The sequence below is a fragment of the Manihot esculenta genome, chromosome 15 (assembly GCF_001659605.2).
Source record: "Manihot esculenta cultivar AM560-2 chromosome 15, M.esculenta_v8, whole genome shotgun sequence".
In the NCBI taxonomy this organism is placed as follows: Eukaryota; Viridiplantae; Streptophyta; class Magnoliopsida; order Malpighiales; family Euphorbiaceae; genus Manihot; species Manihot esculenta.
Window position 1 is genome coordinate 23,253,648 of NC_035175.2, and position 24,151 is coordinate 23,277,798.

The window sequence follows — 24,151 nt, forward strand, 5'->3', positions numbered from 1 at the left end:
CTTCCCTCACTCATGCTTTCGGGGGCCTAACGTGCCTCCAAAACGCATGCATGTTCGGCGGCCGAACCTGGGTTTTCCTCCAAAGACTTTTCATGTAAAACTCATTTAATTTTCATACTTAAAACCATGAAATACCTTAAAACATTTTATGAAAACATGTTCCTACCCTACTAGAGACTTCCGACATCCGAGATTCCACCGGACGGTAGGAAATTCCGATACCGGAGTCTAGCTGGGTATTACATTCTCCCCCCCTTAAGAACATTCGTCCCCGAATGTACCTCAACTAGCGCATAGCAAGCATGGCATAAAACATAACATACATATAAGCACATAAACACATAGAGATCTAACCTTAAAAGAGATGAGGGTACTGCTGGAGCATAGACTCCCGTGTCTCCCAAGTGCATTCTTCCAAATTGTGGTGGTTCCACAGGACTTTCACCATCGGGATTTCCTTGTTCCTTAACTTTCTGATCTGGGTGTCAATGATCCGTACTGGCTGTTCAACATAGGTGAGATCCTCTTGGACCTCCACATCAGGCTCACTAAGAACCTTGCTCGGATCTGACACAAACTTCCTCAACATTGAAACATGGAAAACCGGATGGATTCGGTCCATTGAAGCAGGTAAATCCAGCTTGTACGACACATTCCCAATCTTTTGCAAGATTTCAAAGGGTCCGATGTATCGTGGGGCTAGTTTACCTTTCTTCCCGAAGCGAACCACTCCCTTCATTGGAGACACCTTGAGCAATACCAGATCCCCCTCCTGAAACTCTAACTGTCTCCTGCGGACGTCTGCATAGCTCTTCTATCTGCTGGCAGCAGTCTTGATTCTCTCTCTGATTATGGGTACTACCCTGCTTGTGATTTCTACTAGCTCAGGCCCTGCCAAGGCCTTTTCTCCAACTTCCTCCCAGCAAACAGGTGATATGCACTTCCTTCCGTACAAAGCTTCATATGGAGCCATCCCGATGCTAGCATGATGGCTGTTGTTGTAGGCAAACTCCACCAAAGGTAGATGCTGCCTCCAAGAACCGCCAAAGTCCAGCGCACACATTCTGAGCATATCCTCGATAGTCTGGATGGTCCTTTCTGACTGTCCATCAATCTGGGGGTGGAAGGCAGTACTGAAATCCAACCTAGTACCCATGGCGTTCTGCAGACTCCGCCAAAACCTGGAGGTGAACTGGGGCCCTCTATCCGACACTATCGAAACCGGAACCCCATGCAGCCTGACAATCTCATCCACATATACCTGCACCAACTTGTCCACAGAGTAGCCACTCCTGACAGGAATGAAGTGAGCAGATTTGGTGAGCCTGTCCACAATCACCCATATGGAGTCCACTCTGTTGGATGCCGCTGGTAACCCCACTACGAAGTCCATAGCTATATTTTCCCATTTCCATTCTGGAATAGGTAGCGGGTTAAGCATTCCAGCCGGCTTCTGATGTTCCAGCTTCACCCTCTGACACACTTCGCAGGCTGCCACGAACTGTGCCACTTCTTTCTTCATAGCTGGCCACCAATAAACCTTCTTTAGATCTTGATACATCTTGGTGGCTCCGGGGTGAATGCTGAATCTTGCATTATGAGCCTCTCTCATAATGTCTCCTTTTAGCTCTATGTCATCTAGTACACATAGTCTGCTCCCATAGCGGAGGATCCCCTTGCTGTCGAATCTGAACTCACTATCATTGCCTGACTGAACAGTCCTGGCAATCTTCACTAACTCTGGGTCCTCATGCTGTTTCTGAGCCACCTGCTCCAGAAACACGGGTGCCACTCTCATCTGGGCCACCAAGGCACCTGTACCAGATAACTCCATCTGTAGACCTTCCTCAATAAGCTTGTAGAACTCCTTCACCAGTGGCCTCCTCTCTGCCGATATGTGGGATAAGCTACCTAGTGACTTCCGGCTTAGGGCGTCTGCCACGACATTCGCCTTACCCGGATGATACTGAATCTTACAATCATAGTCACTCAGCAGCTCCACCCATTTCCTCTGTCTCAAATTCAAATCTCTTTGACTCAGGATGTACTGCAGGCTCTTATGATCTGTGAAGATCTCACATTTTACCCCATAGAGGTAGTGCCTCCACATCTTGAGTGCAAAGATTACCGCTGCCATCTCTAGGTCATGTGTGGGGTAATTCAACTCATGCTTCTTTAGCTGTCTAGAAGCATAAGCGATCACCCTCTCCTTCTGCATTAGTACACAACCCAATCCCACACAGGATGCATCACAAAAGACCGTAAAGTCCTCATCACCAGATGGCAGAGCTAAAACTGGTGCTGAAGTCAACCTCTTCTTAAGCTCTTCAAAACTCTCTTCGCACTGGTCGGTCCACAGAAATTTCTGATTCTTCCTGGTTAGTCTGGTCAGAGGAGCTGCTATTTTCGAGAAGTCCTGCACGAACCTCCTGTAGTAACCTGCCAAACCCAAGAAACTTCTAATCTCTGTCACTGAAGTGGGTCTAGGCCAGTTAGCCACAGTTTCTGTCTTCTTGGGGTCCACCTCAATCCCATTCTCTGACACTACATGCCCCAAGAACGAAATGCTCCTCAGCCAGAACTCACATTTAGAGAACTTGGCATACAAGCCATGTTCCCTCAAAGTCTGCAAGACCAACCGCAGATGATGGGCATGCTCCTCTGCATTCCTGGAATACACCAAGATATCATCTATGAAGACAATAACGAAGTGATCCAGGTACTGGCTAAACACTCTGTTCATGAGATCCATGAATGCTGCAGGGGCGTTGGTTAACCCGAACGGCATTACAAGGAACTCAAAGTGCCCATATCTGGTCCTGAAAGCTGTCTTCGGCACATCTTCATCCCTTATCCTTAGCTGGTGGTACCCCGATCTCAGATCTATTTTGGAGAAACAACCCGCTCCTGCTAGCTGGTCGAATAGATCATCGATCCTTGGCAATGGGTACCTATTCTTGGTAGTGACTTTGTTCAACTGCCTGTAGTCGATACAAAGTCTAAGGGATCCATCCTTCTTCCTCACAAACAAGACCGGAGCACCCCAAGGTGAGGTACTCTGTCGGATGAAACCCTTTTCTACCAGCTCTTGCAACTGCTCTTTCAACTCCTTTAACTCGGCTGGGGCCATCCTGTAGGGAGGGATAGAGATCGGTCTAGTTCCAGGCACCAACTCTATCTCGAACTCTATCTCCCTAGCAGGTGGTAAACCCGGAAGCTCATCTGGAAAGACATCCTGAAACTCTCTGACAACTGGCACCGAGGCCGGCTCCCTGACCTGACTGTCTAGCTCCCTCACATGAGCTAAGTACCCCTGACATCCCTTCCTAAGCAACCTACGAGCCTGAAGAGCTGATATCAGACCTCTAGGTGTGCCCCTCTTGTCTCCTCTGAAGACGACCTCTGACCCGTTCTGTTCTCTAAATCGGACTACCTTGTCCCTACAGTCCAAGGTAGCACCATGGGTAGATAGCCAATCCATCCCTAGAATGACGTCAAAGTCTGTCAAGTCTAGAACCATAAGGTCGGCGGAGAGGCATCTTCCCTCAACAAAAACTGGACTGTACTGGCAGACTGACACTGCCACTGACGGGTCACACTTGGGTCCACTGACCCATAGGGGACACTCTAACCCAGAGACTATCAGACCTAACCTCTCAACGGCTCTCGGAGCAATAAATGAATGAGATGCACCCGGGTCCATTAATGCATACACATCAGAACACCCAATGACGAGATTACCTGACACCACGGTGTTGGATGTGTTAGCCTCCTGCTGAGTCATGGTGAAGATCCTGGCTGGAGCTGATGGACCTTCACCTCGGGAACCAGAAGAAGAGGCTGCCCCTCTCCCTCTACCTCTGCCACTGCCCTGAGTTGTGGCTGGAGCTGCTGGCTGTGCCACACTACCGGAGGCTGTCTGCTGGGGCTGGCCCATAAAAGGTGCTCTAGGACAATCCCGAGCCATGTGTCCCTCCTGTCCACATCTGAAACATGTATTAGTCCCAGCTCAACACACTCCCCTGTGCGGTCTTCCACATCTCTGGCATTCTGTACCATCTGAGCCTGAGCTCGAGCCACCGCCAAATCCCAGACCGGATTTCAACTTGTTCCAAAACTTATTCTTCTTCGGCTTCCTGGTGGTACTATCCCACCTCTTCTTGCCTGAGCTCTGAGAAGAGAAACCTGGTCCTCCTCTGCCTGGGGTCTTAACCCCTGAAGACTGGGTCACTGACTGCTTCACTGACCCCTCAACTATAGCACTTGCTTCCATTCTTCGAGCCATATCCACCACAGTGTGGAAACTTTCTCTCTCAGCTGACTGAATCAACGATGAGTACCTGGAATGCAGCTTCATAACATACCTCTTGGCTTTCTTCGTATCTGTATCTAGAGCTTGCCCTGAAAAAGGCAATAGCTCCAAGAATTTATCCGTGAACTCCTCTACACTCATGTGCTCTGACTGCCTCAGTTGCTCAAACTCAATCATCTTCAGTTCTCTAGAACTGTCTGGAAAAGCCCATCCAGCGAACTCATTCGCAAATTCCTCCCATGTCATACCGTCTAATCTCGGGTCCACATAACACTTGAACCATTCCCGTGCCTTCTTGCACTTCAAAGTGAACCCTGCCATCTGAATGGCCCTGCTGTCACTTGCCCCTGGCTCATCAGTTATTGTCTTTACCACTCTCAGATACTCAAAGGGGTCATCCCCTGACTTGTATTTGGGAGCATCTAGCTTGAGGTAATCTGTCATCTTTACCTTGCTCCCATCGACTGAGCTAGGTCTAGGAGGTTGAGTAACTGGGACTGCTGGTTCTGTAGGTGGTGGAGGTGGAGGTGCAGCATTCCCCGAGGTGGGGGTGCAGCATTCCCCGAGGTGGGGTTTGCCGGGTTTGGATAGAAGGGTGAGGGTGGATAAGCTAGGTACTGTGTGTAAGGTGGATAGAAAGGTGGATAAGGCATGTAGGTAGGGTAGGGGTTAAAGCTGGAGTAATCCGATGTACCTCCCATCGGATACCCTGAACCCTGTGGGAAGGGTGGATAATGGGGTGGAAAACCATACCCCGAGGCCTGAACGCCTCCCTGAGACTCCCCTGTCCCTTCTTCCTCCATGCTCACATCCAAGTTCCCATCCCTCCTCTGCTCCTCTTCCATAACCTCCCTCACATCTGAAGAACTTCCTCCTCTATCTGTCCCCCTTCTGCTAACGTCAAAAGACCTTCTAGGGTCCCTTGACACCCTATCTCTGTTGGCTCTACAAGACATTGCCCTAGGCAATGTGGGAGGACGGGCGCTCGTGCCCTCATCCTCAGGTGGCACTCCAGTCAATCGTGCAGATCGACGAGTTCCTCTCATCCTATTTTCTGAAAAACAGTACACATCAAGCAAGCATTAGCATCATATGGTTCATGTGGGTACACATGAACCCTCATCACATATACATCACATAGCATAGCATATCGTTAATGCACATGTACAAAGTCATGGCAATTCACATCATCATACAAGACAGGACTCCACATCCTATCCTAGTGGACATGATCTTCCTATTGTGCTTGACCTTCTATAACATCTATGAGCTCGACACTATAGGTCCGACCATATGAACCTAGGGCTCTGATACCATTCTGTAACGACCCGAAAATCGGACCGCTACCGGCGCTAGGATCCGGGTCGACTTAAGGCCGCCGGGACCCGTAGCAAGCCTGTCATATAACCTGTAAACCTGTATAATCCCATACATGATCAACGACATGCATAAAAATTTAAACTTTTCTTTTTAAACATCCAACTCAACCTGAACATACATGCACATAGTCCTGATCATAATCATGATCCTTCTGTGGGATCTCATCAATGCCCCAACGGACGCTACAACATGAGATGAGTTGGCTTAAACATAAACATTATAAAACATTTCTATAGATCATGTATCAAAAGGGATTACAATACTCATAGGGTCAAGCACATCTATAACCTCAATATATATCTCAATACATAACATACTGAAATCTCTTACATTACATCACAATACAATTGTCATGTCCACACTCTAACTATTACATAGACATACTTCAAAACTCTGGCTAACCTCCTGGTCTACCCTGTACCTGCACATCTGGGGTTAGGGGAGAGGGGTGAGCTACAAAGCCCAGTGAGCATAATAGTAGAAAACAATATATTAAAATTTCATGCTTTCATGGAATGCAACACATCACAACTAATCACATCTCGAATGGTATTGTCACCAATAGTCCTCTACATAGTCCAACTGTGCCGGGACGTAGAATGGGTACAACCGGTCTTTCCCTTAACATAACATATCATACAGTCCAACTGTGCCAGGGACGTAGAATGGGTACAACCTGGACTTTCTCTTACATCGTGCCAGGGACGTAGAATGGGTACAACCTGGACTTCCATACCATATCATGTCGTAGCATCATCATGCCATATGAGGACTAAAGGATCATCCAATAACCAATCCACATCAACATCATAAATGCAATGCAACATATTCATGAATACTAATGCAAACAACCTACTATAACTCATGGCATTCATGATGCATGGATCATGCTCAAAATTTATATTTTCATTTATTTTAAAACTTAAGGTTCATTCCACTCACCTCTGGCTAGCTCTGACAAACTCTGTAGCAGCTGGCTCACTGCTGGGGTCCTCGGTTCCTCGGGTCCAAACCTACACAGGTGGACTCCAATGAGGGACCAAACATACATAAACATAACTCTAATATACTCCCCAAAAACCCCCCTAAAACATCATGAAACAATCATAGAAAAACATGCAAGAAATGGCTGAACAGGGCACTTTCGGCGGCAGGTTCGGCGGCCGAAAGTCCCTCCAGAGCCGAAAGTCAGGCAGGTTCGGCGGCACCTTCGGCGGCCAAAACTCCCAGACAGAGGCGAAACTCATGCATGTTCGGCGGCACCTTCGGCGGCCGAAAGTACCAGACAGAGACGAAAGTCTCCTTTCGGGGGCAACTTTGGCAGCCGAAAGGCCTGCCTCACCAGCCATGTTCGGCGGCCGAAAGTGCCTTCGGCTGCCGAACCTGGTTTCTGCCAAAGGGCAGAAACTTGGCTCCTTTGTGCATTTTTGCCTCCCAACTCACCAATCATGCATAAACTAGTTCTAAAACATGCATACATACCATACATTACACCTAGGGGTCTCAAACTAGCAAATACCCCAACTACAACACTTCAAACACACAAAAATCAACATACATTGTTCATCAAAATATCAAAACCCATAAACTCATCAACAAGCCTAAACATGCATCTCTACCCATAAAACAACTTAATGCTTGTTTAAAACACATAACAAGGGTGGATCCGAGCTTACCTCTTGAAGAAACGAGAGGAAAGACGATCCTAGCTTGGAGATGGAGAGATTGAGCTCTTTGAACCTCCAAGTACCCTAAACTTGCTCTTTACTCACAGATCTTCAAAACAGAAGTTAAAACCCGTGAAAATCATGGAAGATCTAAGGAAAACACTCAAGATCGAGGGAGGGGTGGTGGAGACTCACCTTGGCCGACAACGGGGGAGAAAAAGCTCGCCCGTGCGGACCTAAGGGACCCTTTTATAGTGGCTGGCCAGGCCACGTTCGGGGGCCGAATGTGTCTCCGCATGCATGCCATGTTCGGCGGCCGAACTTGGGTTTCGGCGGCCAAACCTGGACTTCCCTCACTCATGCTTTCGGGGGCCTAACGTGCCTCCAAAACGCATGCATGTTCGGCGGCCGAACTTGACTTTCGGCGGCCGAACCTGGGTTTTCCTCCAAAGACTTTTCATGTAAAACTCATTTAATTTTCATACTTAAAACCATGAAATACCTTAAAACATTTTATGAAAACATGTTCCTACCCTACTAGAGACTTCCGACATCCGAGATTCCACCAGACGGTAGGAAATTCCGATACCGGAGTCTAGCCAGGTATTACAGGCGGCACCTTCGGCGGCCGAAACTCCCAGACAGAGATGAAACTCATGCATGTTCGGCGGCACTTTCGGCGGCTGAAACTGCCCTCCAGAGACGAAAGTCCTCTTTCGGGGGCAGGCTTCGGCAGCCGAAAGGCTGGTCTCCCAGGCAGGTTCGGCGGCCGAAAGTCCTTCGGCTGCCGAACCTGGTTCCTGCCAAAGGGCAGAAACTTGGTTCCTCATGCACATTTGCCTCCCAAAACCATCCAAACATGCATTTTTCCTAATCTACAACATACATACTCAAGCATACAAGTTCCTAGGGGCTTCAAACTATCTTAAACCCCATCTACAACACATCAAACATCCACATTGTCCAAAAACATAACATGAACCCATAAACCTAACCATAAGCTAAACATGCATTCTACCCCATAGATCTACTTAAAACTTACTTAAAACATGCCATAAGCTCAAGATCGGCCCTTACCTCTTGAAGATCGAGAGGAGAACGACCCTAGCTCGGAAAATGGGAGAGAGAGAGTTCCTTGAACCTCCAAGCTCCAAAACTTGCTCAAATGTTCAAAACCTTCAAAACAAGGGTAAAACTAATGAAAATCGAGAAAAATTTGAAGGAAGGAACTCAAAACCGGCGAGGGATGGCGGAGAGCTCACCTTGGCCGAAAATGGGGAGAAAAGCTCACCTGTTTTCGGCTAAGGGACCCCTTTATAGGTGGCTGGCCAGGCCACATTCGGGAGCCGAAAGTGCCTCCGCATGCATGCCATGTTCGGCGGCCGAACCTGGACTTCCCTCACTTATGCTTTCGGGGGCCTAAAGCACTCCCGAAGTGCATGCATGTTCGGCGGCCGAACTTGAGTTTTCCTCCAATGTTGTTTTCATGCAAAAACTCATTTTCTTTCATGCTTAAAACATAAAACACATTAAAACATTTTATGAAAACATAGTTTTACCCTTCTAGAGGTCTCCGACACCCGAGATTCCACCGGACGGTAGGAATTCCGATACCGGAGTCTAGCCGGGTATTACACAAACAGTTTTCTGGTTGTTTCTCTTCAGCAGCTTATTCTTGAACTTGCGAACTTTCATCATCTTCCTCATCATCTTGAAACTCTCCCTCCCTTCTCAACATGTTTGCATTTTCTGCAGTGGCAATCCGCTGTTCAAGGTTTTGTAAAGCACTTACCATGGACTCCATCATCTTTTTAAGGTGCTGGGTGGAATTTGGAGGTGCTGGTTGGGCTTGATATCCTTGATAATCCTGGTAGTTGTTAGCCTCTGCATAACTGAAGTCTGGATAGTCTCCCCAACCTGGATTGTATGTGTCATAGTATGGATCATGTCTAGGCTGGCTATTGAATCCTCCAAATGTTTGCACTGGTTGGTTATACTCATAAAGTGTAGGACATTGATCGGTTGGGTGTCCCACATATGCACATATCCTACATGGCCTTGGTGGCTGGGATGCTTGAACCTGTTGAACTAGTCCTATGGCAAAATCTTTCATAAAAGATGTCAGTTCAGAAATTTGAAAAGGAAGATCAGATGTACTTACCTTATTGACTCCACTTTGCAGTTGCCTTTCATCTCCATATTGCCTGGATGAGGCTGCAAGTGATGAAATCAACTTTCTGATTGCTTGAGGTGTGCTATCTTCAATTAAACATCTACATGCTACATCAATGAATTTCCTTTCGGATGGTAGCAAACCTCCATAGAAGAATTCTATGAGTGATCTTTCTGAAATGTCATGTTGAGGACAACTTGTGCACAATCTATTAAATCTTTCCCAGTAATCATACAAATCTTCAGTTTCTTTTTGCTTAATGCAACTAATCTCTCTTCTTATGCCTATTATTTCAGAAGTTGGAAAAAATTTATTCAGAAAAGCTCTTACCATACATTTCCAAGAAGTGATTGATCTAGGTGGCAAGTAAAATAACCGATCTTTGGCATAATCATCAAGTGAGAATGGGAATGCTCTCAATTTAATATGCTCTTCAGATATGCCTTGTGGTCTCATGGATGAACAAACAATATGAAATTCTTTCAAGTGCTTATATGGATTTTTATGCTCCAAACCTCTAAATTTAGGTAGTAGATGTATCAAACCTGTTTTGAGCTCAAAAGGGGCTGTCAAAGGTGGGTAAGTGATGCACCATAGTGCTTGATCATCCACAAGGGCTGCCAACTCTCTCAGTGTTCTTTCTCTTGGTATTGGTGCCCTTATGGCTGGATTTTCTGGTTCAATATCAGCATATACAGCAGGTCCAGCTGGTCTTTGAATAGGGGCAACAGGTTGCACATGAAATTCAGCCATCTCAGCGGCTGTTTGGGTAAACGCAGCAACGTTTTGTGCTATTTCTTCAGTTGCTAGTTCTATTTTAGCAGTGTATGTTGCTGGTTTTGTTTCAGCACTATGGTCTCATGGATGAACAAACAATATGAAATTCTTTCAAGTGCTTATATGGATTTTTATGCTCCAAACCTCTAAATTTAGGTAGTAGATGTATCAAACCTGTTTTGAGCTCAAAAGGGGCTGTCAAAGGTGGGTAAGTGATGCACCATAGTGCTTGATCATCCACAAGGGCTGCCAACTCTCTCAGTGTTCTTTCTCTTGGTATTGGTGCCCTTATGGCTGGATTTTCTGGTTCAATATCAGCATATACAGCAGGTCCAGCTGGTCTTTGAATAGGGGCAACAGGTTGCACATGAAATTCAGCCATCTCAGCGGCTGTTTGGGTAAACGCAGCAACGTTTTGTGCTATTTCTTCAGTTGCTAGTTCTATTTTAGCAGTGTATGTTGCTGGTTTTGTTTCAGCAGTGTATGTTGCTAGTTCTGTTTCTCGGAACAACAGTCTTGACAGTAGGTGCAGAAGGTAATTGTTCAGTAGCATTGTTGAGAGTGGCAGATCTGGTCATCAAAGAAAAATAAATTAGTGAAATCAATTCCCCGGCAACGGCGCCAATTTTTGACTCGCGGTTGTCGAAGCCGGTCAAAAATAACCTTTCTGGTTATCAACAATTTACAACTGCAGATAGTGGTGAAAGGATCGAATCCATAGGGAATTGAATACTTACCTATTTTTCTTATCAAGACCAAGAGAATTAACTGAAACAAAAATAAACTGAAACAAAAATAAAACTGAAAGAGAAATAAACTGAAAGCAAATATAACTGAAAGAGAAATAAACTGAAACGAGATAAAATTGAAAGCAAAAATAACTGAAACGAGATAAAACTGAAATGAGATAAACTGAAACGAGATAAACTGAAAGCGGAATAAAAATAAATTGCAGTAAAAGTAAAATGGGGGGTTTTGAGATTGATTTAATTGATCTAATATTGAAAGCAATAAAAGAAAGCAATAATTAAATAAAAGAGAAATAAATAATGAGAAAGCTCTAGTTGAAGAATTGGATCCACTTCAGTTGTTGGGATTGATCACTGACACTTAGTTTCTTTTGATTGATTCAATAGATTAGTTATGGAGATAGAAGACGCTTCTCACCACCATGTCTCTCCTTATGATTAAACCAATTAGGAAACGTCCTCTAATTAATTACTAATTAACAAATTGCCAAGGAACGTCCTTGGGCCTTAGGCATCAAAACAATTGTTAATTGCATGAAGAGATAGAGAGATTCAATCCTAACTACTCAAACGCATGAGATGTCGTTAGATCATACAATTTCCTTAGTTTTTTACACCAAGTGTTCTTATGTTTGAATAATCCAAGCAATTACGGACTTAAATCATCCAAACTAACATATTGTTACTTTGCAATCAAGAATCAACGTAGATCTAATAAACAAAGCAATATGGAATTAAACATGAGATTGTATGAATATTGAATAACAAAAGATAAACAATATTTGATCACAACTAAAGCATCACCTAATCTTCAATTAGAATAAAAGATTTCAGCCTCTCATGGCTGAAACAAAAATAAAAAAATAAAAGAAAAGATGAAAGGTAGAAGAAGAGATGTGAATCCCGTAGGTGTCTCCAAGGTGGTGTGTAAAAGTTGTGTGGAGGCTCCTTATGTGTCTTTTTATAGTTGAAAGTGCTACCCTAGGTCATACTTGCTTCCTAATTAGTGAAGAGGCTGCCCAAAGTGCTGAAAAGGAAAGAATCGCGTTGCAAATTCTCCAGAAGGAAGGAGGCGCGCAGATCAACCTTCAAAAGAGGAAGGATGCGCGCGGATTGCAGAAGAGGAAGGAGAGCGTGCAGTCATTAATGTGCAGAAGTGGAAAGAAATTTGTCCAGTCTTTCCTTTTTAGGTAAAGCATTCGTTTGAATTTTGAATGCTGAATGAAGAAGAGGCAAGTGCATCTCCTTGGAATCTTGCTGCCTAAATAGGAAGATTTGACTGCTGCAGTGTGTGCATATCTTTGAATGAGGAAAGAAAGATCTGCGATTTGAATTTCAAATAATCTTCTGACTGAGCTTTCCTTATTTGCTTTTGCTTCTGCACTTCCTTTATTTAAGGACTTTCCTTTTCTAAAAACTTTCCTTATTTGACACTTTCCATAATTGGCTTCACCTTCTGAATAAAGAAAGAAGAATCTGCAATTTGAATTTCAAAGAATCTGTTGATTGCGCTTTCCTTTTCTGGCACTTTCCTTATCAGAAAACTTTCCTTATTTAGCACTTTCCATATTTGAAAACTTTCCTTTTTTTGGCACTTTCCATATTTGGCACTTTTTGGCAGTTTTAAGAGCATTTTCTCCATATTGTCTCTTTACACCTAATATCTGCAAAACATGATTAAAACCACAAAATTAGGTAGAAAAGGTGTAAATAAACATCAATAAGATCATGATAATATGGACTAAAATATTCTCTATCATAAAGCTACTTGGATCAATGAAGCATATTTTTGAGGTCAATTTCTAGAATTTAGCCTTGAGGAAAAGGCTATGTCTAATGGAGAACGAAAGGGGAAGGTGTAATACCCGGCTAGACTCCGGTATCGGAATTCCTACCGTCCGGTGGAATCTCGGGTGTCGGAGACCTCTAGAAGGGTAAAACCATGTTTTTATAAAATGTTTTAATGTGTTTCATGATTTTAAGTAAAAAGGAAATTGAGTTTTTAATAAAAATAGCCTTGGAGGAAGATGCAGGTTCGGCCGCCGAACATGCATGTGTTTCGGGTGTGCCTTAGGCCCCCGAAGGCATAAGTGAAGGAAACCAGGTTCGGCCGCCGAACATGGCATGCATGCGGAGGCACGTTCGGCTCCCGAATGTGGCCTGGCCAGCCACCTATAAAGGGGTCCCTTAGCCGAAATGGGCGAGCTTTCCTCCCCATTTTCAGCCAAGGTGAGCTCTCCGCCATCCCTCACCGATTTCGAGTTTCTTCCTTCAGATCTTTCACGATTTTCACAAGTTTTCACTTTGTTATGAAGATTTTCGAGTATAAAGCAAGTTTTGGAGCTTTGAGGTTCAAGAAACTCAATCCCTCCCATCTCTGAGCTAGGGTCGTTTTCCTCTCGATCTTCAAGAGGTAAGGGCCGATCTTGAGCTCACTATATGTTTTAAACAAGTTTTAAGTTGATCCATGGGGGTAGAAATGTATGTGTAAGTTAGATGAGCATTTGTTAGGTTTTATGTGTTTTATGGACAATGTAGGTTGCTGTGATGCTTGTGATGTGTTGTAGTTGGGGTTTAAGATAGTTTGAAGCCCCTAGGAGCTTGTATGCTTGAGTATGCATGTTGTAGATCAGGTTTATGCATGTTTGAAAGGTTTGGGAGGCGTTTATGCATGTTGGAGTTGAGTTTCTGCCACTTTGGAGAAACTCAGGTTCGGCCGCCGAATGGACTTTCGGCAGCCGAACCCGCTTGTGGAGGCAGCCTTCGGTTGCCGAAGCCTGCCCCCGAAAGAGGACTTTCATCTCTGGAGGGCAGTTTCGGCCGCCGAAAGTGCCGCCGAACATGCATGAGTTTCGTCTCTGTCTGGGAGTTTCGGCCGCCGAAGGTGCCACCGAACCTGCCTGACTTTCGGCTCTGGAGGGACTTTCGGCCCCGAACCTGCCGCCGAAAGTGCCCTGTTCAGCCTTCCTATGCACATTTTGCATGATTGTTTTGAGGTGTTTTAGGGGGTTTTTGGGGGATGTTTTTAGAGTCATCTGCTAGTATGTTTGGTCCCTCATTTGAGTCCACCCGTGTAGGTTCGGACCCGAGGAACCGAGGACCCCAGCAGTGAGTTAGCTGCCACAGTCATTGTCAGAGATAGCTGAGGTGAGTAGAATAAACTCTTATGTTTAAATAAATGAAAGTTTTAACATGAATCATGCACCACAAATGCCATGTTATATCCTAGGTTGCTTGCATTAGAATTCACGAATATATTGCATTGCATAATATGTTGTTGATGTGGATGAATATTGAATGATCCTTTAGCTGCACTACGTTATGATATGATGTGGAAAGACCAGATGTGGCCTGCACTACGCCCCTGGCACTATGTAAGAGAAAGACCGGAAGTGGCCTGCACTACGCCCCCGGCATGATTGGATATGTTATGATATGTTATGTATAAGAGAAAGACCAGATGTGGCCTGCATTACGCCCCTGGCACTATTGGATTCAGTAGTGGGCTATTGGTGACAAGTTCATCCTTGATGTGAATTGTTTGTGATATGTTGCATTTCATGAAAGCATGAAAAATAAATTGAATGTTATATTATTTTGCTCACTGGGCTCTTGTAGCTCACCCCTCTCCCCTTATCCCCCAGGTTTGCAGGTACAGGGTAGACCAGGAGGTCGGCAGGAGTAAAGTTTGATTTCATGTAATAGTTAGAAGTTGTGGACATGATGAAATTGTAATGTAATGTTTTATGTAGTCATGATATATATGTAATAATGATATTGAGGATTAGAGGTTGTGCTTGACCCTATGTATATGGTTATCCCTTTGATACATGATCTATAGAATGTTTTTATGATGTTTATGTTCAACCAAGCTTAATGTATGCATGTTGGGTTACCCCATTGGAGCATTTGATGAGAGCTCCAGTGTGTGGGTTATGTTATGTTATGAGTATATACAGGTTGAGCTTGGTTTATGGAAAGAAAAAGTTTACAGGTTTTTTAGTATGTATGATCATGTATGGGATTTGACAGGTTCTCAGGTTATATGTCAGGCTTGCTATGGGTCCCGGCGGCCTTAAGAGCGCCGGTAGCGGTCCGGTTTCCGGGTCGTTACAGAAGGAATATAAGCAAGTGGAAGGTGTATTCTAGAAGACCCAAGGTAGTCCTTGGTGAGCTGGTATATATTATGGTATAACGAAATATGCATAAATAGTATAAGGGAGTGAATTTTTTTGTTTATAAATAAGAAAGTCACACAAAGAGGGAGGTATGAAAATTCCTAGCTGTTAAAGGGTAGAGTTGTCTGCATATTCTTCTTCCCTGAGAAACTGTATTGAGTTTTTCTTGAATAAATTTCAGATTTCCCCTGAATGTTCATATTTTCTGTTATTAGTTGTATAAATTCTTTTTCTCTATCAATGAGGTGGTGGATGCCCACGGCAACCACTGTGATGCTCAAGTCAATAATCTAGAGAATAAGACGAATATAGAACTTGAGAGTATTTATGTTAGAGAATTGTGTACATTTGCCTCTGAGATTGTTCCCCTTTTATGCTATAGGAAGATGGGGATAAATATAGTATTTTCTGATAATCCGGTAATGATGTGGTCGGCTCGTTGGTAAGGGATCTTCACCAGCTAACTGGTCGAGAACCCCGTGATCACAGACGTAAAGGGGATTTGCTGGAATATAACTATTAATGGTAATTTCCTTATAGAGCATTGCTCTGAAGTTAAGAGGGCGAGTCTGTTCGATCTGAGACTGATTTGTTCTAAGGCTGGGTCTTCTTTTCTCTCAGTTCCGGGTATCATGGTCATTTGGGCCCTCCTTTCTATGAGTGGGATCACTATTGATTTATCAAATTCTGACCACGTATTGATTTATTAAATTCTTATCACGTGACTCTATTTTATAGTGACAGCTCACTGTCTACTTTAAGTGATTGTTGTGTAACATTAATTAGCTTTAGATTCAAAAGTTAACTATATTCTCAACAATTATTTAAAATTCTAATATGTAATAAACTAAAAATTTAATTATTGAAGGAATAAAATCTTAAATTACTAATAACTCAAGTAAAGAATCAATACTATTTTATTGAATAATAACAATATATATATATATATATATTCGATTACATGTAATAAAAAAAAATCAGTCTATCCATATTCTCATCACAAATAATGATCTCTAAAAATTATAAACTAAGTTTTCAAGTATTTTACAAATAATTTTGAGAACCATAAGCTTCATTAAATGTTGTTTCTTACTATCTCGTATAGACAGTTCAACAGAATAATTCATAATCTTTCTCTCCATCCAATTAGTATATTCATGAATAAAGTTTTGAACCAGACGCTTATAGGCACTGTTAGTGTTACAATTTAATTTATGTCACGATATATTAAGAATGCCCTTTTGACTAATGATAGATAAAGCTGATCTAAGAGTTTATATCTCTCTTTATTAGTTAATAGACTTTCATACCAAATTATATTTTGAATCAGTTTATTGACTCTAATAATATACTTTATTAGATAATACAAGTCATTCCCTTTTATATTTGAATCCATTGACATATTAAATAAATTATAGATTATACTTACTGCTCTAGACCAATATTCTTGAGTACATAACCTTAAAAATTGAATAAATGAATAAAAGGTTTTTTAAGATAACTTTCATAATAAAATATATTTTTATGAATTTTTAAATATTTTTTTAAAAAAATAAATAATAATAATATATTAAGATTTTAAAAAAAATTTATGTATTTTTTTAATAATTTTTTTTTGAAATAATCACTCAAAAAGTTGAAAACAAATTAAAAAATTAAAAACTGGAGGAACAAAATGACGTCATTTGGATCAAACGGCGTGTCTTTTGATACTAAACGACGTGTCATTTGCCCCAAATGAAGGGCCGTTGCATGGTGCCTTGAGGAGTGGGTCACGTGCTAGGCACGTGACGTGCTGGACGCGTCGTCCGCTCAGATTCTGTTTTCCAGATTTCAACTGATGAGGGGTTTTTCAATATTGACTTTCGATTGGTGTGAACAAATTGGAGAAATAAGAAACCAATGCAATAATTTGAAACACACACAAAAAGTTTGAGTTTGGAATTGGATTGAATGAATCTTCTTCGATCTCTGAAAATTTTTCAAATTTTCAGAATCGGGCTGATTTTTTATCTGCTTTGGAGAGCCCTATCCCTCTTATTTTTTAATCCAAATAGAACATAGGATATATCATTTTAAAGTTTGACATCTACACTTTATATTGATATAGTGCAACCAACACATAACTAGACAGTGATATAATTATCTAAAGAGTAATTGTCCAAAAATAACAATTCTAAAAAATGAAAGTGAGGTCATCCTCTACTTCTTTCTTCTTTTTATTTATCTCTTATGATATGTATGCAAAGAAAAACAATATAAAAGGAATAACTACTTTTTTTTATTCGTATTTTCCTTTGAATACATATCTCATATGAAATAGAAGAATCTCTACCTCTTTTCCATGTTAATTGCTACTTAACGTCTTTTTCTTTCTTTTTTTTTAATTTCTTTTTTAAATTCATTAAATAAATCTAAATTGAGCTACATAGATAATTTAGATCCAAATTCTTTTAATTATAATTAATAATTCTATATGATATTGTGGAGATTAAATTAATGATATGGCTGAAAATGTGTTGCGATTAGTTTGAACCTACAAGAGATACAATGTGAGGTGGTGGTGGGTATTCACAGTAGCCAATTCAATACTTAAGTCAATATCTCAACAAACAGGAATAATATAATAAATTATGTAGAGTTTTAATGTTTTAAAATAATATTTCTTATCTTCCCCTTATACGGTAAAAGATAGAGATAAATTTAATATTTTTTTGATAATCTAGCGATAATATAACCGTTTGATTGATGAAGGATATCGCCAGCTATTAAATAAAAATTTCATGATCACAAACATAATGAAGATATGTCGAACTGTATTAAATAACGGTATTTTATATCAAACTCACATTATAAAAGGAAATGGCGAGTTTTTCGATAATAATTCGAATGCAAGGTGTTCAGATTTCCCAGATCCCTTATCTTAAAATAAACTATATCTCCTTATCTTGAAATAAACGGTATCTCGTGCTCACCTATCCTTCCTCTTTGCCTATAAATCTATTTTATGATAACAACTCATAACTTATTTTTTATAGTTATATATAATATCAATTTATATTTTTTTTTAATTTATTAATTCTTTTAATAAAAATTATTATAATTCATTTAAAAATTTAATATAATAGGAATATTAAAAGTGATAATTTTAATTTTATTTAAAATAAATTAATTTCCATAATCAATTAAGTTTTTTTATCTTTTATTATAATTTTATTAAATTATTAGAATATTTTAAGCAAACTTAATATTTTTCTTCTCTTTCCACTTTTATGTATATTATAAATATAGAAAATTTTATATTTAATATATAATATTTAAAATAGAATATATAATAATTCCTACAACACGGTTAATTATACTTAATATGAAAATTAATGTATCAAAAAAGAAATTTTATTTTATTTATATCATAATAATTTCGAAAAAATTGAATTGCCAAACAATTCTATGATTGTAAAATTAACCAACCAAAGATTATTATCGAATTTACAAGAGTACTTGAAAGCGAATAAAATTTCGAACTGTTTAAAAATGATGCGGGACATATCACAACAAAAACAAAAGGGTTACGTGGCGAGGCCCCATTGGTGAAGCGATGGGATGGCATATATGTGCGCAGACGTCAAAAATCAAAGAAATAACGGCACGGTCTACGCGCCACCGACCGTGAGCCTCCAGAAGAATCCATTATAAGGACCTGCCATGCACAAGAAACAAATAAAAACTTAACGCGGAAGTCAGGCTGCTGGTCTTGGATTAGGCTCCAAGCCAGCTCCAGAAACCTATAAATATCAACAAATCCGTCGTCTTCTTCGTTGATTTCCTTCAAACATTATTCAATTCAAGAAAAGATCCTGAACACATACCAATCCAAAAGAAAATGGCTGCAGGAGGAACTGAAGCTTTTCCTGATCTGGGTAGACACTGTCAACATTCAGATTGCAATCAACTTGATTTCCTGCCTTTCAAATGCCAAGGTTGTCAAAAGGTAATAACGAAAATATATTGATCATCCCGTTTCATTCTATGCATTATAATTCTAATTGGGTTAATCTGGTTTTACATATTTCTTACATAAATCAATTTTTTATTTGATTGTCAGGTGTTTTGTCTGGAGCATAGATCCTACAAGTCCCATGATTGTCCTAAATCAGATCACAATAGCAGAAAAGTGGTGGTTTGTGAGATTTGTTCAACGTCCATTGAAACAACTGGACGAGATGAAGATGATGAGAAGTTGATATTAGAGAAACATCTCAAGTCTGGAAACTGTGACCCGAAAAAGAAAAAGAAACCTACCTGTGCTGTTAGGCGCTGCAAGGAGATATTAACCTTCTCTAATACATGCATTTGCAAGACTTGCGAATTGAAGGTTTGTTTGAAGCATCGTTTTCCAGCTGACCATTCTTGTAATAAGGCTTCATCAACCCCGGCGGCTACTGCTGCTAGTGGTGGCCTGTTTAATAACAAGTTTCTGGCTGCTTTGGCTTCTAGGATGGGGAAAGATTGGGCGAAAGATCAGCCTTCTTCATCAAAAACCAAAAGTAATACCTTATCTGTCAAAGTATTTTGAGGCTGACATGGCAAGAATACCCATGTGAATTTTTTATGCTAGACAGATGCATTGTTATGCATGATTTGATGTAAAATTAACACTACCAGCTTTCAAGAACAATGCTAATGTTCTGTTCTTTAAGTCTATTCAATTAATTTGTATTATTTGAAATTGATTATGACTTTTGAGTTATTGTGAAATTTGACCTGGTACCAAATAAATCTCTTAAGATACTAAGAAAAAACAAAGGTGTTCAGGCCTCCCAGGATAGATAATTTAAATGCAAGCATTAATTAATTTAACAACAATGCCATGCTATTCAATAGAAGGATCTCCAATCTCGAAAAAACAATATACATTTGACTTGATCATCAGAACTCAGCAAGCTTAAATGTAAATATGGAATCACTTCCACAGAATAGTTGCAGTAATTATCTATTTATGTTTGCCTTTCCAGGACTGAGTATCTATATAATGTGGATGATATCCATGAAAATTATGTACCATTCCAAAATTATGTTCAAGCCATTTCCATCCCACGAAAGATTTTAATCTAAACTGCAATTGTCCACATTATTATCACATGCAAATGACAGAAAGCAGTAAGCATGTTCCAAGCTTCTAGCTTGTTAACTATTTGATGAGTATCATGTAAGACAGCAAGTAGTTTAGTGACAAACAAGGATGGATCCAAACAAATTGTTACATAAAAGCTGTCATGTTCTACGAATTAAAGCAATAACATTGATATCCCCATTTTTCTGAGGTCTTTATAACTCATCTCCCACAACAAGATCATGTCTAGCTAAAAAACAAATAAATTATAGTCAAACAAGCTAACATATAATGAAAGAAGCTGATGACCAAATAACAGAACTTAAAAAAAGAACACACGAAATTGCTTAATTGAGCACAAAATGTAGTCAGGGAAAAATAAAATCACATAAGATACTAAGATCAGAATTCACAAGTAGGAACATGCATCACAACTTCATTGAAGCATCTATATCAACATTAGTAAAACCAGAGTTACCACCAGTTCAGCTGCTTCAGATGAGTTGAAAGACCACATATTAATTGCATGGGTTCCAGTATACTGAATCTTTGCATCTCTGCCCTACTCCCCAAACCAGGAAACCCAACTCTCTTTCTAGTGAGATTCTAAGCTACTGCTGGAAAGCCTAAAGTAGCTTCCTTCCCCATACACTTGCTTATGGCAATCTTTTCATGTTTCACTGCTTCATAAGTGTATATTTACCAGTTATCATGCCTATCAGATCTTAAAATTTGAAACACAGAAGCTCTTTTTTTCTTCCACTATACAATTAGAACAGATTAAGCACACATAGTGTTCAAATAACTCCAGATCTTATTGAACTAGGTAGCTTACTTCTGCTTTAAAATTAACATATTTCCCAAAGTGATAGAATGCAAGAAGCCAGCAAGAGCTGAGGTTCTCAGCCAGTATAGACAAATAAGTAAATTATTGCACAACGAGAACATGCCACTATGCGTGTTGATGCCTTAAGGTAAAGTGAAGACACCAATTATATATATCCACAAATTGCAAATAAATGAGCCCAGTGAGAGGTAGTACAATATGTAATGCTGTTTGCATAATGCTGTTTGCATAATGCCGCTTGCTGGTGCCACCCAAGTTACTAGAATGGCAGGTTGAGAGGCAGCTTTCATTTGTGCAGGTGGAATGTCTGTCCATCTGTGAGCAATAATCTCATCACTTGAAGACTATCCATCTCTCAAAACATCAGTTGTTCTCAACTTTCTGACTTTTGTGAAAATTTCTAGGTGCGATAACCTGCTATAAGGAGTGACCACTACATGAAGCATCCCACACTTGTGGACTCTGGGGAAGGTTTAAGCAGTCTTACCCCTGCTTTGAAGCTAGGCTGTTTCTGTGGTTGGACCATGAATTCCAAGCTACAAATCAAGTAGCTTTTATTGTTACATTTATTGTCATACCAAAACCACCATTTGGTGATAGCTTGCTATAACATCTTAAAATTTGATCTCTGGAGATCTAACTCTGATCCTCCGACAGGTATGCATGTCATTGGCAATTACTTTAGGAAGAATTTTCCTTCAAACTATGCTTCCATCACATGCAGGCCCATGTTGCAGCATGTAAGAACGTGCAGTTTATTGGAGCGTGAATGACTTTCACCAGATTTCTGTGTTTGTCTACTTTCCTAGCTCTTCTAAAACATTCTGAATTTTCTTGGATAACTTTTTGTGAATCAGCTTCAATCAAAGATCATATTGCGCAATTTTGGATCCTGCACTTATGCCAATGGACCACTGTTAGTGAACAAATGATACATAAAATAAAAGGAAAATCTGTTACCATTAACTCCATTAAGGAGAAAGGCTCTGCCCAGGAAAGTGTCATTCAACAAAATGCAAATCATTTTTCAGAATAAAACAACACATCGTGCCACAGAAACATCACAAACAATGAATTCACAGAATGCCACAAAAAAAGTTCAGCAACTAATTTAAGATAAGGAATCCAGCTAAACATAACCAATTAAACACTTCTTTGGCTGGCCAACGCTAGGGAGGAAACATTTGGAGAAAAATGAAATGGTTTAAGTAAGTCACGATTAAGAATAGGGTAAGAATAATGCCCCAGAATAACAGTACAAATACCTGGTTCAAGAATTAGAGAGAAAGAGAGAGAGTATAAAGAATAAGATTCAAAAGTTATAACGTCCCTTCAAGTCAATTAAGCATCACCAGCCAAGAAAAGAACAAAACCATCTGCTTTCCTTTTCTGTTGCTTGATACACAATTTCTTAATCCACAAATGTTCAAATGTTTGAGCATTCAACAAAAAAAAAAAAAAAAAAAACAATGAACAAAACACTAATTTCCCTAACAAGTCTGAAAACACCCTAAAAGAATATCAAATTCAACAAAAGAAATTGCTTAGACGCAAAGAACTATACCTTCTTTTAGCGGAAATCATATAGCTATCACCATTGCTCCAAATCCCTTGCATCTCTTTGTCACCACCTGCAAACCATTGAAAAATCGTAAATTCATGATAAGAATTAAGAGGGGAAAAAAAAGGAGGAAGATTAGAGCATACATAAATCCAGCAGTAAAATACTACGAAAAAACTCGACGACGCAATACATTTATAGGTTCTAGTCAATCATACAAAAAGCGAAATAGGAAGTCCTGGAAAGAAAACTTCTCGATTTCCATGCCTGTCGTTGCGAGAGAGAAAAAGGACACCTCACTGGTGCGGCCCATAGTAATGGAGGGCTCGGGGCTGGACATTCTTTGGAGGGGGGACTGTAAGGGAGGGAAAATGAAAGGGAAAATTAATTGCATATAGACAAGGGTAAAAAGTTAATCTTTTAATGATTTAAAAATTTTAATGATAGAAGAGTAGTTGATACACATCTAACGTCGCTCAAGATAATAGATTGTTTTTACTATAATATTTTTATAATAATTTTTATAAAATATTATATATATTTTAAATTTGAAAATTTAAATTTAAATTGTTTCTCGATATTATAAATTTTCATATAAAATAATATTTTCAATAAAAATTTATTATTTATAATGCACATACAAATCAATTTTTTGTGATGTTATGTTAATAATTATTTCATCTAATATTATTTTTTTAAAAATTCTCAATTTTTTTTTATTCATCTTTTATATCTCCATTTCAATCCACCTTTATTATTTTTTTTCTTGCATTAATTTAAAAGTATTCTAAGTTTTTGTACAAAATAATATTTTCAATAAAAAATTTTTATTTTTGATACACATGCAAATAAAGTTTCTATCACATTAATAATTATTCCATCTAACATTACTCTTCTTCATATTGCTCAATGTTGTTTTTCTTTATTCATCTTTCTTTGATATCTCCATTTCCATCCATCTTCATTATTTCTTCCTTACATGATCATTTCTTCTTTTTCTTTTCATTTCTTGACCCGTTTACTTTTGATGGTTATATTTTTTAGATAACTTTGATAAGCAATAACATTATTTATTCGCATATTCATCTTCTAACTTTACTTTATTTTTAAGGGTAATTTACGATTTAGTCCCTGGATATTGCCATTATTAACAAGTCAGTCCCTGTATTTTTAGAAACCTATTAAAACGTCCTTATGTTTTATTTCCGTCAATGAAATAGTCCTTCCGTCCTATTTTCCGTTAAAATTAGATAAAGGAGGAGAGAAAAAATTTTTAAAATCCAATTTTACCCTCAAATAAAACCATTTATTTAGTCCTTGTATATTATAATTATTAACAAGTTAGTCCTTATATTTTCAAAAATCTATTAAAATATTTTTATCTTTTTTCATAT

General features: G+C 39.7%; 1 long non-coding RNA gene across 3 annotated transcripts; it reads right to left on the minus strand.

The window, feature by feature from the left end:
- Positions 1-18,629: 18,629 nt before the first annotated feature.
- LOC110601193 lies at positions 18,630-23,136 on the minus strand. Of its 3 annotated transcripts, XR_006348677.1 has the most exons (5): positions 22,904-23,136; positions 22,761-22,827; positions 19,539-22,088; positions 19,106-19,197; positions 18,630-18,936 (listed from the first exon to the last, which is right to left on the minus strand). It is a non-coding gene; the product is annotated as an uncharacterized LOC110601193 (long non-coding RNA). The 3 variants fall into 3 exon arrangements; XR_006348676.1 differs by having other exon boundaries at positions 19,106-22,088; positions 22,925-23,136; XR_002485785.2 differs by having other exon boundaries at positions 19,106-22,088.
- Positions 23,137-24,151: the final 1,015 nt, after the last annotated feature.